At 38.5% G+C, this 12,610-nt stretch overlaps 1 long non-coding RNA gene across 1 annotated transcript; it reads left to right on the top strand.

Moving 5' to 3' along the window:
• The first annotated feature begins 9,006 nt into the window (after positions 1-9,006).
• LOC144660550 (uncharacterized) lies at positions 9,007-12,021 on the top strand. Its single transcript, XR_013572105.1, has 3 exons — positions 9,007-9,277; positions 10,625-11,653; positions 11,896-12,021. It is a non-coding gene; the product is annotated as an uncharacterized LOC144660550 (long non-coding RNA).
• The last annotated feature ends 589 nt before the right edge of the window (positions 12,022-12,610 follow it).

Raw genomic sequence — 12,610 nt, 5'->3', positions numbered from 1 at the left:
TGCAAATAGCACGGAAAAGTAGTAGTAGCACGGAAAAGAAAATCTCAGTACCTATGAAATAAACATATTACAGCATGGAAAATGCTTTGTACGATTTTTTATTCACTCGTTGATACGTATCAGAAAACTCACTCGTTCGTTTTCTGACACTACTCAACTCGTGAATAAAAATCGTACGCGCGCACTTTCCATGAAGTAATCTCTATTTCTTTTCCGATCAATAGCTATATAAATCCCGCTTAAGGTGATTCCCTAGAAATAGAACTGCTCATAGATTTCCAACCAAACTTTGCCAGTTGGTTGCTTACCTTAAGGGAAGTTAAATTTTGAAATAAAAAAGGGGGGTCACCGTATTCGTTTAGGAGCAGGAAGACCTTGTATTTTCCATATAATTCCTTACATTTCCTTTGCGAGTACTGCTGAAAGTGCACGTTTTCGGTGATAATGTATTATTCTGCCATAGAAATTGATCTGTATTCATTTTATAGAAAGAATTTGATCGCTACTTTCGAACTAAGAGAAATAAATGATAGGTCACCGAACTCGTTTACGAGTTATCGACGATTTCTCTCTCTCGCGAGCCAAGCCGCATAGAAAAAAGCCGCCATTTTGTTTATGTGCGCGCGCTAATTACGCGTAAAATTCTGCGCAGTAAGGATGCGTGGCGTTGCCGACGATCATGCCCCGATGAAAACAAAACGAGTAAAAGGTAAACAGTCACCTTGGCTAACGAACAAGCTTTTAGAACTACGGCGTGATCGCGATTACCATAGAAGAAAGGCACGATTTTCCAATTCCAAGTACCACTGGCAAATGTACCGGAAATTGAGGAATTTTACTAACCGAGAAGAGAAAAGGCTTAAATCGGACTATTACTGCCGTCTTATAGAGGACGCTAGAGGTGACAGTTCCAGGATGTGGAAAGCGATTAAAGAAACACTACCCTCTAAACACAATGAAATTAACGCAATCTTTGCCGATGGAAAATTGCAAACTGATCCTACAAATATTGCTGAGACTCTTAACAATCATTTTTCAAGTATCGGCAAGAAGCTTGCCAAAGCCTTTAGAGGTGTCGTGCCAAGTCAATGTTTTACGTGCAGTGCAAGATTTTCCCTCCAACCTGTCACACTATCTTTCGTCGAAAAGCAGCTGAGCCAGTTGAAGATCAATAAAGCCATTGGCTTGGATAACATCAGCGCTCGCTTACTTAGAGATGCAGCAGATGTACTTGCTCCTTCTCTGCGATACATCATAAACTTATCTCTGGAAAGTGGTAGATTTCCATCTTCGTGGAAGTGCGCCAAAGTAACTTCTCTCTTTAAGCAAGGTGACAGAACTGATAAAGATAACTATCGTCCGATTTCCATCCTCCCCACCGTTAGCAAAGTAATTGAAAGAGCTGTGCATTCCCAACTTTATGACTACCTTGCTCTAAATAACCTGCTCGCCGTTAATCAATTTGGTTTTAGGCGTGGGAGATCTACCAGTCTAGCTCTAACTCAGTTTACGGACGAGGTACTAGGGAACATGGATAATGGATTAGTAAATGGCGTAGTATTTATTGATCTAAAGAAAGCTTTTGACACTGTTGATCATGGCATTATGTTAGTAAAGCTCAAGAACATAGGAGTAACCAGCACTCATCTGGCCTGGTTCGACTCTTACCTTTCTTCTCGATGTCAGAAAACAGTTATTGGTCAGGCCTCGTCTTCTACTAGAAAGGTGTCTGTTGGTGTTCCTCAAGGGTCAATTTTAGGGCCGCTATTGTTTACCATCTACATCAATGATCTACCTACCGTCCTTCGAAACAGTACTGTTACATTATTTGCTGATGATACGGCCCTTCACTGCTCTTCAGAATCAGCTTTAAGTTTGCAGACTATGCTAAATGAAGACCTTGTCATACTAGCACAGTGGCTTCACGAACACAAACTAAATCAACTATAATACCTCTGTTAGACTATGCGGATGTCACATGGGGAGACAAAGCCAATTTGACTCTTATGAAGAAAGTCCAAGTTCTGCAAAATTTAGCTGCCAAAATTGTGCTCGATATGCCAAGGCATTCATCTGCTACCGAGGCGCTCCAACAGCTTGGCTGGGATAATTTAATGGAAAGAAGAAGACTTCATAGATTAATTTTGTTTTTTAAGGCATTAAATGGCTTGATTGACTGGGATTTTAATTTTTATAGCTTTAAAGACATTCATAATTATAATACTCGTGGACGAAATGACATTTGTAGGCCCAAGTCATGTCGCTCCTGGGGCCAGAACCGTTTTATTAATCAAGCTGCTCACGAATGGAACATTTTACCCGACAAAGCAAAAAGCGCATTTGACATTTTAACTTTTAAAAGACATATTAGAAGTATTTGATAAGTTTTTTAATTTCTTATATTCATTTTTTAAAATTTAACTTTTTCATCTTCTATTTTTAATATTCACTTTTTAACCATTTTTATCATATTTGTTATTTATTTTATGCAGGGCCCCACTGAAAACCACCTTTTTGTGACGTGGGAATCCGTGGCACTTTCCGCCATTTCGTTTTCGGTTTGATTCATTTGGTTGGTAAAACTGAATATCGCTTTATTTTATATTTTCCGTTTTCGATAGTTGGATTAATTTTTGATAACTTTATCTTGTACTTTCTCCGTTTTTTTTTCATATTTCTTTTTTCTGGTACCGTCTTATCCTTTATCCTTTTACCCTTTTCTTTATTCAAAATTCTATTTTCCCTTTATCAATATTTCGTTTTTCTTTTTTTCTTTTTCCCTTTTCCTTTTTCTTTTTTCTCTATTCCTTTTTTTCTTTTTAACTTCTTCCTTTTTACTTTTTTTATTCTTTTTCTTCCTTTTTCTTTTTCTGTATTCCTTTTTCGTTTTACCTTTTTACTTTTTCTTTCTTCCATTTTTTCTTTTCTCTTAATCGCATACCCAGTAACCTTTGCGCGCAAATTTGGCACCATTTTTCGCCATTTCCATGTGAACTTCATTTGGTGCCTAGTGGTCTTCATGATCAAACTCTGACATTGATAATTTTATGCAAGTCCAAAGCGGAGTTTAAGTTGTTAAAGTAAAGCTCAATAATAGCACGATTACTGTTTTGTCTAAAGTGTTTAGCCTGCAGGCCGAAACGATCTATAAAATCGGTGATTACATTGTGGTAATGCCCAATCCAGACACCATGGTTTTCAATGTTGCTGACATATTATCCTTTGTTACATACGAAGTACATGGTCTGCAAATAACTCGCAAGCCCGACGCCATCGATAAGTTACCCGTACCCCTTTGAAATGTTTTTCGTACCAATCATTTTGCTTGGCCGCCGGCACAAGCGGCGAAAAGAGAGAAACCAGCTGCAGTAAGAAACAGTCGCTTCCATCACGACTGGCATTTACTTTCAAGTCAAGCAGGGAACATGGGCAAACTTGAAATGGCGCAAGGATATTATTATCTCCGAAGTTGTGAATAATAAACCTTCACCCATCTATCAGATAAACCTCACTTTCAGTAAATGAAACAGCATCGGTCGAGCAAGTCGCACGAATGGTGGAAGAGGAGGTTGGAACACGTGTCATGCTGCTTGACAACAAGGGTTTGAGAACAATGCCTTCTGAATCAACGATAGAAAATAGGAGAAAAGAAAAAGAAATAAAGAGAGAAGAAAATAGTAAAAAGGAAAAAGGTAAAACGAAAAACGGTATAAAGGAAAACGGAATAAAGGAAAAAGGAAAATAGCAATACAGAAAAACGAAAAAAGGTACAAAGGAAAAAAGGAAAGGATAAAGCGGAATCAGAAAAAAGAATATGATAATTTAATAAAAAGGAAAGAGAATATATGGATAGAGCACAGGATAACATTATCAAAAACTTATCGCACTATCGAGAACGGAAAATATAAAATATGGAGACATTCAGTTTTACGAACCAAACTAACTAAGCGAAAAACGAAATGGCGGAAAGTGCCACGGATTCGTGGGCTCCCTGCTAAAATATCTTTATTATTATTATTATTATGCGCAATGCAATACTAGGGAATCACCTTAAATCTATTTCACAAATCACAACATGAAAGACGGAAACGTGGGTTCTTTTATCATATAGCCGGTATATCTAATGCAGCTCTTAGTTCAGCTCAGTCAGATACAGACTAGATTTATTAAAGATGTGTACGGGGAAAAAGGAATGGATTTGTTCATTTGACGCAAAGCCATAACTGTATCTTAACGTTAAATGTCGGGTCAGTAGGTCTTAAAAGAACACACTCGTCTTTGCTAGTAAGTTATAATTATACAAGTAATATGAAATCGTTGAAAAGAAATGAATGGTGTACTTTAGTTTCTGTTTGCAATGTCTGTTCTTTATGATACGGATGGGTTTATTCAGCTTGCACAACAAGCTTTAACCAATCAGAGCGCACAGATGGGTTTTTGACCAATTATGGGATAATGCCCAACTTTTACCGCCCTTGGCACTGGTTATGTTTTCCCGCGCTTGTCACCAGTGACACGTTTTCCCGCGCTTTCAACCGTTGTCACGTTTTAACTTAAAGTTCCGTTTACTGGTGTAGCAATGGGCTATGCCAGAAGCCTATCAGATAGGCTTCTGACAACGCGTATTTGTTCATTGCTGTTTTAGTGATATGAAACCTGTTTTTTAATAAATACGCTTAATTTAGCGTTCAAAACCATGTTGGCCTTACCTTTCTAAAGGGACTATACCACGCTGCCTTAGGCTACTCATTAAAAAATGTCAGCCTAGACTTCTAGTAACCTCTCTTTTTTCTTACAGTGTGAACGACAAAACCGTGAACACTTTACTCTATCTTGCATATGTCAATTTCTGCAGAAAACCGTCGAATTTTTTTTAATATTTAATGTGAAAAGACACAGGGAGTAGTTGCCCGGTCTCCCGAGCCAAAGGCTCATGATAAAAGTGTTTGACAATATTAAAATATAAAAATAGATAAATTCATGTTAAAAAAAGATTTTTTAAAAAACTATATATTAAAGAACACACGGCATAAATGTTTCCCGGTTTGCCTGCGCGCGCAACATTTGTTGCGGACACAAAATTTGTGTCTCGGACATTTGTTGTTTCTCCGTTTGCTCGCCCAAGATAACATGAGCAAGAGAAATACAAAGAACGTAAGATACGCCGACGTCGAAGTCTTTTTTCAAGATGGAAAACAGTGACGTTTCCCATGCTTGTGTTTGCGCTTGCATTTGCGGAGTCTTTGCGTTAGCACTGTTCACACGTGAGGCAAATGCAAATGCGAGCGCAAGCTAAGTGCAAAAAAGTGGACAATTCTCCATCCCTTGCATTTGCGTTGTGCTATTTCTACTGTACAGCTGCTTAGAACTATTATAGTCTCAGGAACCGCGGAGAGGGAGGGGCTAGGGGGGCTAAAACCCCCCACTTTTTTAAAGTAAGCATTTCGTTTCTGGACGCCGTATTATTGATTTAGTTTGTAAACGACGAAAGGAACAGCAGTTGCTATTACCAAAATAGACTCGCCTTCAACTTAGATACATAAAAAGCACGTAAATGAGGACAAGGAAGGAAGGATTACACCCTTTACGTTAAACTTTTTTTTTTAAAGGGTCGATAAAGGGCAAGCGGACTTCTCATGAAAAAAGGCCTGTTTCATCATTGGTCAGCTTCCATCCGAACAAATGAGTTTAGTTTATATATAAGCCGCTACGGTTCGTACATTTCGTGGATCAACGTTTCTTTAATGTAACATTTTGTCGTTTCAAGCAGTACTTTTACAACAAAACTTTAAGCGCTGAACGTTTAAATTTTTACGATTTTAAGTGCATTTTATGGGAATTAAGAGAAATTGAAATCTTAATTCTCCACGGGGGAGCATGCCCCCCGACCCCCCGAGTTGGTTCACCCTTACGCGTTCACGTTTAAGCCCCCCCCCCCCCCCCCACTCAAATTCTTGCCGCGCGGTCCCTGAGTCTATAAACCATATTTAGATGTTTCTTAAATAAAGACACTTAAATAAATAAAGACACTTAAATAAAGTTTATGTATGTATGTATGTATGTTCACCCGATGTTTAAGATCAGTTGGAATGTCACAGAATTTTTGACAGTGTGGTTTAGCCGCTTTAGTGACACCTGCCTCTTCATTTGATGTCATTTGTTTTCCTTTGAATGTGAACTGCAGGGCCGGAACCAGACCATTGCCATAGACGAGGCAAGATCTTGCTAGTGGATTCTGGGGACATGCCCTCCAGAAAGTTTTGAAATCTAAATGCTATGAATCTCTTTCAGAGACATTTTTCATGAGGTATTTCTTGAGAAAAATCAACTGGGGATTATTTTCTTAACAAAAAATATTTTGTTTTTAATTTTGGGTAAACATTCAGACGAGGCAACTGCCTCGTCTTGCCTCTTGCTAGTTACAGCCCTGACTGTAAAGGCTAAATATTTTGTCAATGACACAAAACGTATACTGAGTCCGTCTCTTCGTTTATCCCGCCAATCGTTTGTGAGCTTTACGAGACTTGCAGCCTGCGGGGGAGGGAGAAAAAGAAGAATTCGGGGGTGAGCGCGAAAGACAGAGTGGTGCTACCCGAATTCAATTTCTCTCTCGGCCTTTCTACACCTGCCACATAAGAAATCAGCTCTTTCTGAAGGGAAAGCCACAATAAAATAAAGAAAGAGGCGGGTCATGGCGCCTTCCTTGGCACCTCCCACCACCTTACTACTGAAAAAATATTATGTTCAACAGGGCAAAGAGATTTTATTCCCTCCCCCTCCCTTCCCTCCCCTCCCTCCCATAATGGAACAAGAAAGGACTATCTTTATTTCTCCCTCCACCTTTGAATCCATCACTGAAAGGTACCATTCGTTTCTAGTAAATTCCGGCATGGTTCCACAGGTTGCAGTTAATCACCTTGACCCCAGAAATCCCGAGTAAAGGTTTTCAAATTAGTGTAAGAAATTTTGTGCAATTAAACTTCATACGTCAGTGGGAAAAATCCTTAATCTTTAGTTTAGGGTAACCTCTTACTTTTGCCCACCTCCACAGTAATACGGGTACCTTGATCCTTTTTTGCCCTACTTCGTTTTTGCGTTCGTTTGGTGGATTTCAAAAAAATAAAGAGACTGTTCGTAGTGTAGATAAGGGAGATGTTTGAAAGACCTTGATAAAAAACAACTGCCTGTGTTTAAGGGCTGCTAAGGGACGGACCATTATTTTCTTGGAGGGAGGGGGATGAAAAATTTTCCTCTGCAAACTTTTTTTTTTTAGTTTATGCACCTCTGCAAACATTTTTTTTCGAAATTCTTACTATTTTTCGTTATACATATCGTATTTGCAAACAATTTATTTTGTCTTTCCAGGCCCTGCAAACAATTTTTATCAATATTTTTCATCCCCCCCCCTTCAAAAAAATAATGGTCCGTCCCTAATGAAATCGGTCCCGACGATCCAGACCATGGTTGTTAAAAGGATATCCTTTTGCACCTGTACTTTTGCACCAAGTTTACGCAATAAACTTGTTGCCCGAACCTTTCCTTGTGTGACGCAATAAACTTGTTGCCCGAACCTTTCCTTGTGTGACGCAATAAACTTGTTGCCCGAGCCTTTCCTTGTGTGACGCAATAAACTTGTTGCCCGAGCCTTTCCTTGTGTGACGCAATAAACTTGCTGCCCGAGCCTTTCCTTGTGTGACGCAATAAACTTGTTGCCCGAACCTTTCCTTGTGTGACGCAATAAACTTGTTGCCCGAACCTTTCCTTGTGTGGTTATCGAGAGTGTGTGATTTATAGCTTCGACAGCTTATGCTCATCGTGTCAGCCTTTCCGTTTTTTAGTTGTTTAAATACTTACAGAACACTAAAGCCAACCTGGATGTCTACTGTTCGCTATTATAAAACACACTCCCGTGACGATTACGACAATCATGCAAGCAAGCACCGGTTGGGGAGAGGAGAGTGAGGGAAGGGAGAGCCTACCCGAATGGGAGAAGAATAATCTGCGATCAGGCAGTATTGTTTTTGAAAGGGAGAGGGGAAAAAGAACTCTTATCACTCCTTCCCGCAGTGCTAAGTCAAGAAAGAGGGCAAGATCTCACGTTAGGAAAAGAGATACAAAAAGAGAACGTCGAGAACGACAACTTTTTGGATAAAATCCCTTCCTACAGTGTATACTAGTATAGCCTAAATTACAGACGGAGCGACCGGAGAAAGAAATTCAGGCTAACTTTCCTAATCTTCCCTGTAGGATATGTTCATATAGAGCTCATTTACCAAAGGAGAGAAACTTCATTATATTTTGAAACACCAATATTTTGTCAAAAAGAATGGATATTGTGTGGGAAATACTACCATTTTCGAGCGACCGTGAAAAGCAAACTTTTTTCCGCGTTTTTTCAAGGGTAAAACATTCAAGTTTGACTAGACAAACCGTCGCGTTTTTCAACTGAACCAATTCACGTTTGTGGCGTCAACATGTCAAGTTTGACAACTCCGCCGGTGTGTTTCTGCACATGAAACAATGGTTTTGAAAACTTTTGCGTCGACTTTTTATATTTCTTCAATGAATGTCGACAGAAAAGGGCGGCTTTACATTTCTGGCAATTGTTGTGACAGCGATCAGCGATTGTTTATTTATTTATTTTTATTTTGAGAGTATTTTTTACGTTAATCAACGTGTAATGGTTTACTTGTAAAACGCGACAGTTTGTCTAGACAAACTTGAATGTTTTACACGTGAGAAAACGCAGAAAAAAGTTTGCCTTTCACGGTCGCTCGAAAATGGTAGTATTACTTGATTATCAATTGATCGACTTTGCTTCTCAGCTAACAAAGTCTTCTTTTTGAACTTTCCTTTTTTGGTGTCTTATTGCCCATCGTATTTTCAGCGCTCTTGGCTTGATCCGCTCAACTACTAGGACTACAGAACTTTTTTGGCAACTTTCCGGAGAAACCGGTTTCGCTCTGTGCACGCTGAGTGCACGTGCAAACGAGCGGTCACCTAGGTACATCAAGTACAACTTCCCATTTGTGATACGCGCGCCTTTCTCAGTGTCGGAAAGCCGTCTTTTCACTGCGAATCGCTTCTTTTCTGCGATCGAGGAAGTTTCGGTCGACACTACGAACAGACAGCGTAATTTACTGCTCAATTGGTTGGTTTTACATCGCTGATGGGTCGCATTGCGAAGTGTGTGTACGTTTCAAGGAGTTTATACCACACAGCCGTTTCTAAACCTTGGCATCAAAGCTTCAGAACGGAATTTCAACGATGTATCCAGGTGAGATGACACTTTTAAAACGCTAAATCGTTTATATTTCGATTTGTAGAAGTGGAAAAGAGTTTTATTTATGGATTACACTCTGTTGTTTTGTGTGTTTCGTTCCTGACGAGTTATGTAAGCCATTTTAAATTAGTCGTAATTTTGTATTGAGCTGCCGGCTTATAACGAAAAAATTTTAAGTAAGGGCGAAGCATGTTCGCAAAATGTTGAAGAGAATTCGGTATACTTGCCAAGAGAGTGAATGAATTGGACGTATGAAGGAGTTTTATTTTGCGGTTTTGTTTTGACTTATCCGTCACGTGCAGTTTCTACTTGCTTGTTGTGTTACGCAATCAATTTTGTGAACAAATGAAATATACATGTTGGATGCAAGCAAAGATCTGAATAGAGCATTCATTATCAACAGAAAAATGAAAAATGTTTCAGTATCAAATTTCCAATTTCTGCAACTCCTGGAGGTCAAGACATTGGGATTCCAGTAAATTGTAAATTTTTATATAAATTATAAATTTTTTATTTTGTTAGGTTTTATATTTATATTTAATTGTTATTTAGAATGTAATGTAGGTCCATTTAGCTGCCTGTATTTCTTTCTATCTTTTTTTATCGTATATTGCCTTCTCCAAATGGTAATTACTGCATGGTACCGTCGCTTGCATCTAAGCATGTACACTCGCTGCCGAAACATGATCCAATTGGGTATTAAACATGGCATGGTTCATCATCAAACGTTGAAGTTCGGCAGCGTAACAGCAACTTTCATACCGAAAGTTCAACATATTCAACAGATTCTGGTTTCGAAATGGCGGAAAGCTTGGGTATGAAGACTTCTTCTGATCTGTGTCAATATTAACTTTCCTGCTCCGTTCGCCTGTCTTGCGCGGCCGTGGCCGGGCTTCGGTTTCCCGTGGCGGTTGTTTTTCACGGCAGCACATTTTGCCTGCTGTTTGCGCGCTTCAGTTCGGCTCTTGCCCTCTTCGCAGGATTCTGTTTGTCGGATGACATTTCGTCATTTTGCCTTTGGCAGCGCGGATCTGTTGAATAATAAGTACATGTATTTGCACGTTCACTTGAATCACTTCTGGTGTAAAATTTCTCCTCTACTCAGTGCTTTTGCTGAGAATTTTGAGCGCAAAATTTGCCGTTACGGTCTGCTAAACTTCAACGTTTGATGACCAATCATGTCACGTCTGATACCCAATTAGATCATGTTTCACTGGTGAGTGTTCACGCTTAGATGCAAGCGACGGTAATCTGTAGTTTGAGCTGCAATCTAAATAGCAGTAGTGTCAAAATGAATTTATTCATTATGTATTTAGAAAGCCCACTTAATTTCTTTTGCAGTCTGGAGAAAAGCCAGTTATCTATAGCTTTACACCTAAAGGGCCGTCTGATGGGTTATTACACAGAGGAGCTTACGGACTTTACTTTGTGGGAACTTGTTTATATTTTTATGGAGTATACCTCATGATGAACGACAAGACAAAGAAACGCACACAGTGATTTCTTATGCAAATCGTCACTAATGTCTGGCAGCGGTGCATTTCACTGATAGTTACATGACATGTTGCATCAAGTGGACTTTCATGTTGGGCACTTCTAGTAGTTCCTCATTGCAAGGATAGTTCAAGACGCTTCAAGACTGATGCCATTTTCAAGTCATCCATCCAACACTGTTTTGCCAAACAATGCAATTGACTTGCTTCCCTCGGGAAAAACTGTTATGCTCTCATAGAGAAATTTTCACCATCTTTTATGCTACCAGTCTTTAATGCCAGTGAAAATTATGTGTCAATTTATTTTACTTGGGAGTTAACTTTGAAGGCATGATAAATTGTTTCTTATGACTGTCACATGCACTAAAACATGCTCATGACGTGACCTCATGAATCACCTAGATCCCATTTTAACACAGACATGTGCACAACTGTCATGACACAAGTAAGCAGGCTTTAGGTTCAGTAAGACAAACGCCATAATATAACATCATACAAATGGTAAGCAAAAATCATAATTAACTTTTTCTATCGCAGAATCCTACCTGGCACAATTGATCCTTATTTATATTTTCCATTTCTTCTGAGGTTGACATCATAGGTGTGAGCCATATGAGTAATAAGAATTAGTGATGCATGTCTCTCTTCACATAGTGTTACAATTCACGTTGCACCATAGTATTGCATTTTTGCTCAGAAATCTACTGCTAAAAATATGAAACAGTAAGACTCGTGTGAATTGTTAATGAGTTCACAACATCTTTCATTTGCTTTAATAAGAGCAACCTGTACAATGTACTTTTAATAACTAGATGTGACAGAGCTTTGTATGTACATTTGTATGATATTTGTGGTTGGGGCATAGTTTTTTTTTGTTGTAAAAAAAAAAAAAAAAAAAAAACTCAAAAAAAAAAAAAAAAAAAAAAAAAAAAAAAAAAAAAAGGGGGGAGGGGGGGGGGGGGGCGGCTGTTTTTTTTTTTTTCTTCTGATTGGGGAGAAAGGGAAGAGATTTTAAAAAAAAAAAAAGCAAAAAATAAAAAAAAAAAAAAAAAGCAAAATAAATTCACACACAAGTGAAAACCGCTCTATAACCATTATAAAAAGTTTTACAGCTTAAAGTCACTCAAGGTATTATGTTTTTAAAGTTAATAATACTGAGTTAAACATGTCAGATGAATTACAACATACAGAGTGTTTGCAGAATATTATTTTAAAAATTTGAAGAGCATTTTGCCCACTTTACAAATACAGCCTTTTGGGCCCCTGGGGGGGGGTTTTTTGTTCCTTTTAGTGAGAGGGGAAAGGAGGATATTTACAAAAAATTTTTTCCCGCGAGATAGAGATTTTTTGTGTGAGAGAGAGAGTGCGCAAAAGGGGGAAGTCCGCAAGGGGAGAGTTGACTGTACAAAGAAATTCAAGTTGGCTGGGAATGTAGATAGTAAATAAATGGTGTGCTTTGCTCTCCTGTGCCAGGTTGTTCAAAAGCCGATAACACTAACCCATGATTAAAAGTTGATATAGGGTTCAATTTATTATTTCTCTTGTAAAAAAGTGTTTTTATTGCTCCACTGAAAAGTTTAAAAAACTGAAATCAAAATTCATGCTAAGCCTTGATTAGCTTTATTGCGTTTTGAACAAACCTGCCCCAGGGTACAATTTTATTATTTATAACACTGTTGTAACATAGAAGTGTAAATAATTTTTAACTAAAGCAATAAAATGTATAATTTCACTTACAAATCAAGCCTTTGGTTTTTATTGGTATGTTTGGTTCCCTACAGTACTCGAATATTGCAACTCATGTTTATTTCAAGTTTACATCAGGAGCTCTCTC

This window comes from Oculina patagonica, chromosome 7 (genome assembly GCF_052425735.1).
Source record: "Oculina patagonica isolate OP01 chromosome 7, crgOcupat, whole genome shotgun sequence".
Lineage (NCBI taxonomy): Eukaryota > Metazoa > Cnidaria > Anthozoa > Scleractinia > Oculinidae > Oculina > Oculina patagonica.
The sequence above is the reverse complement of the archived record's forward strand: the minus strand, read 5'-3'. Positions and strand labels throughout refer to the sequence as shown.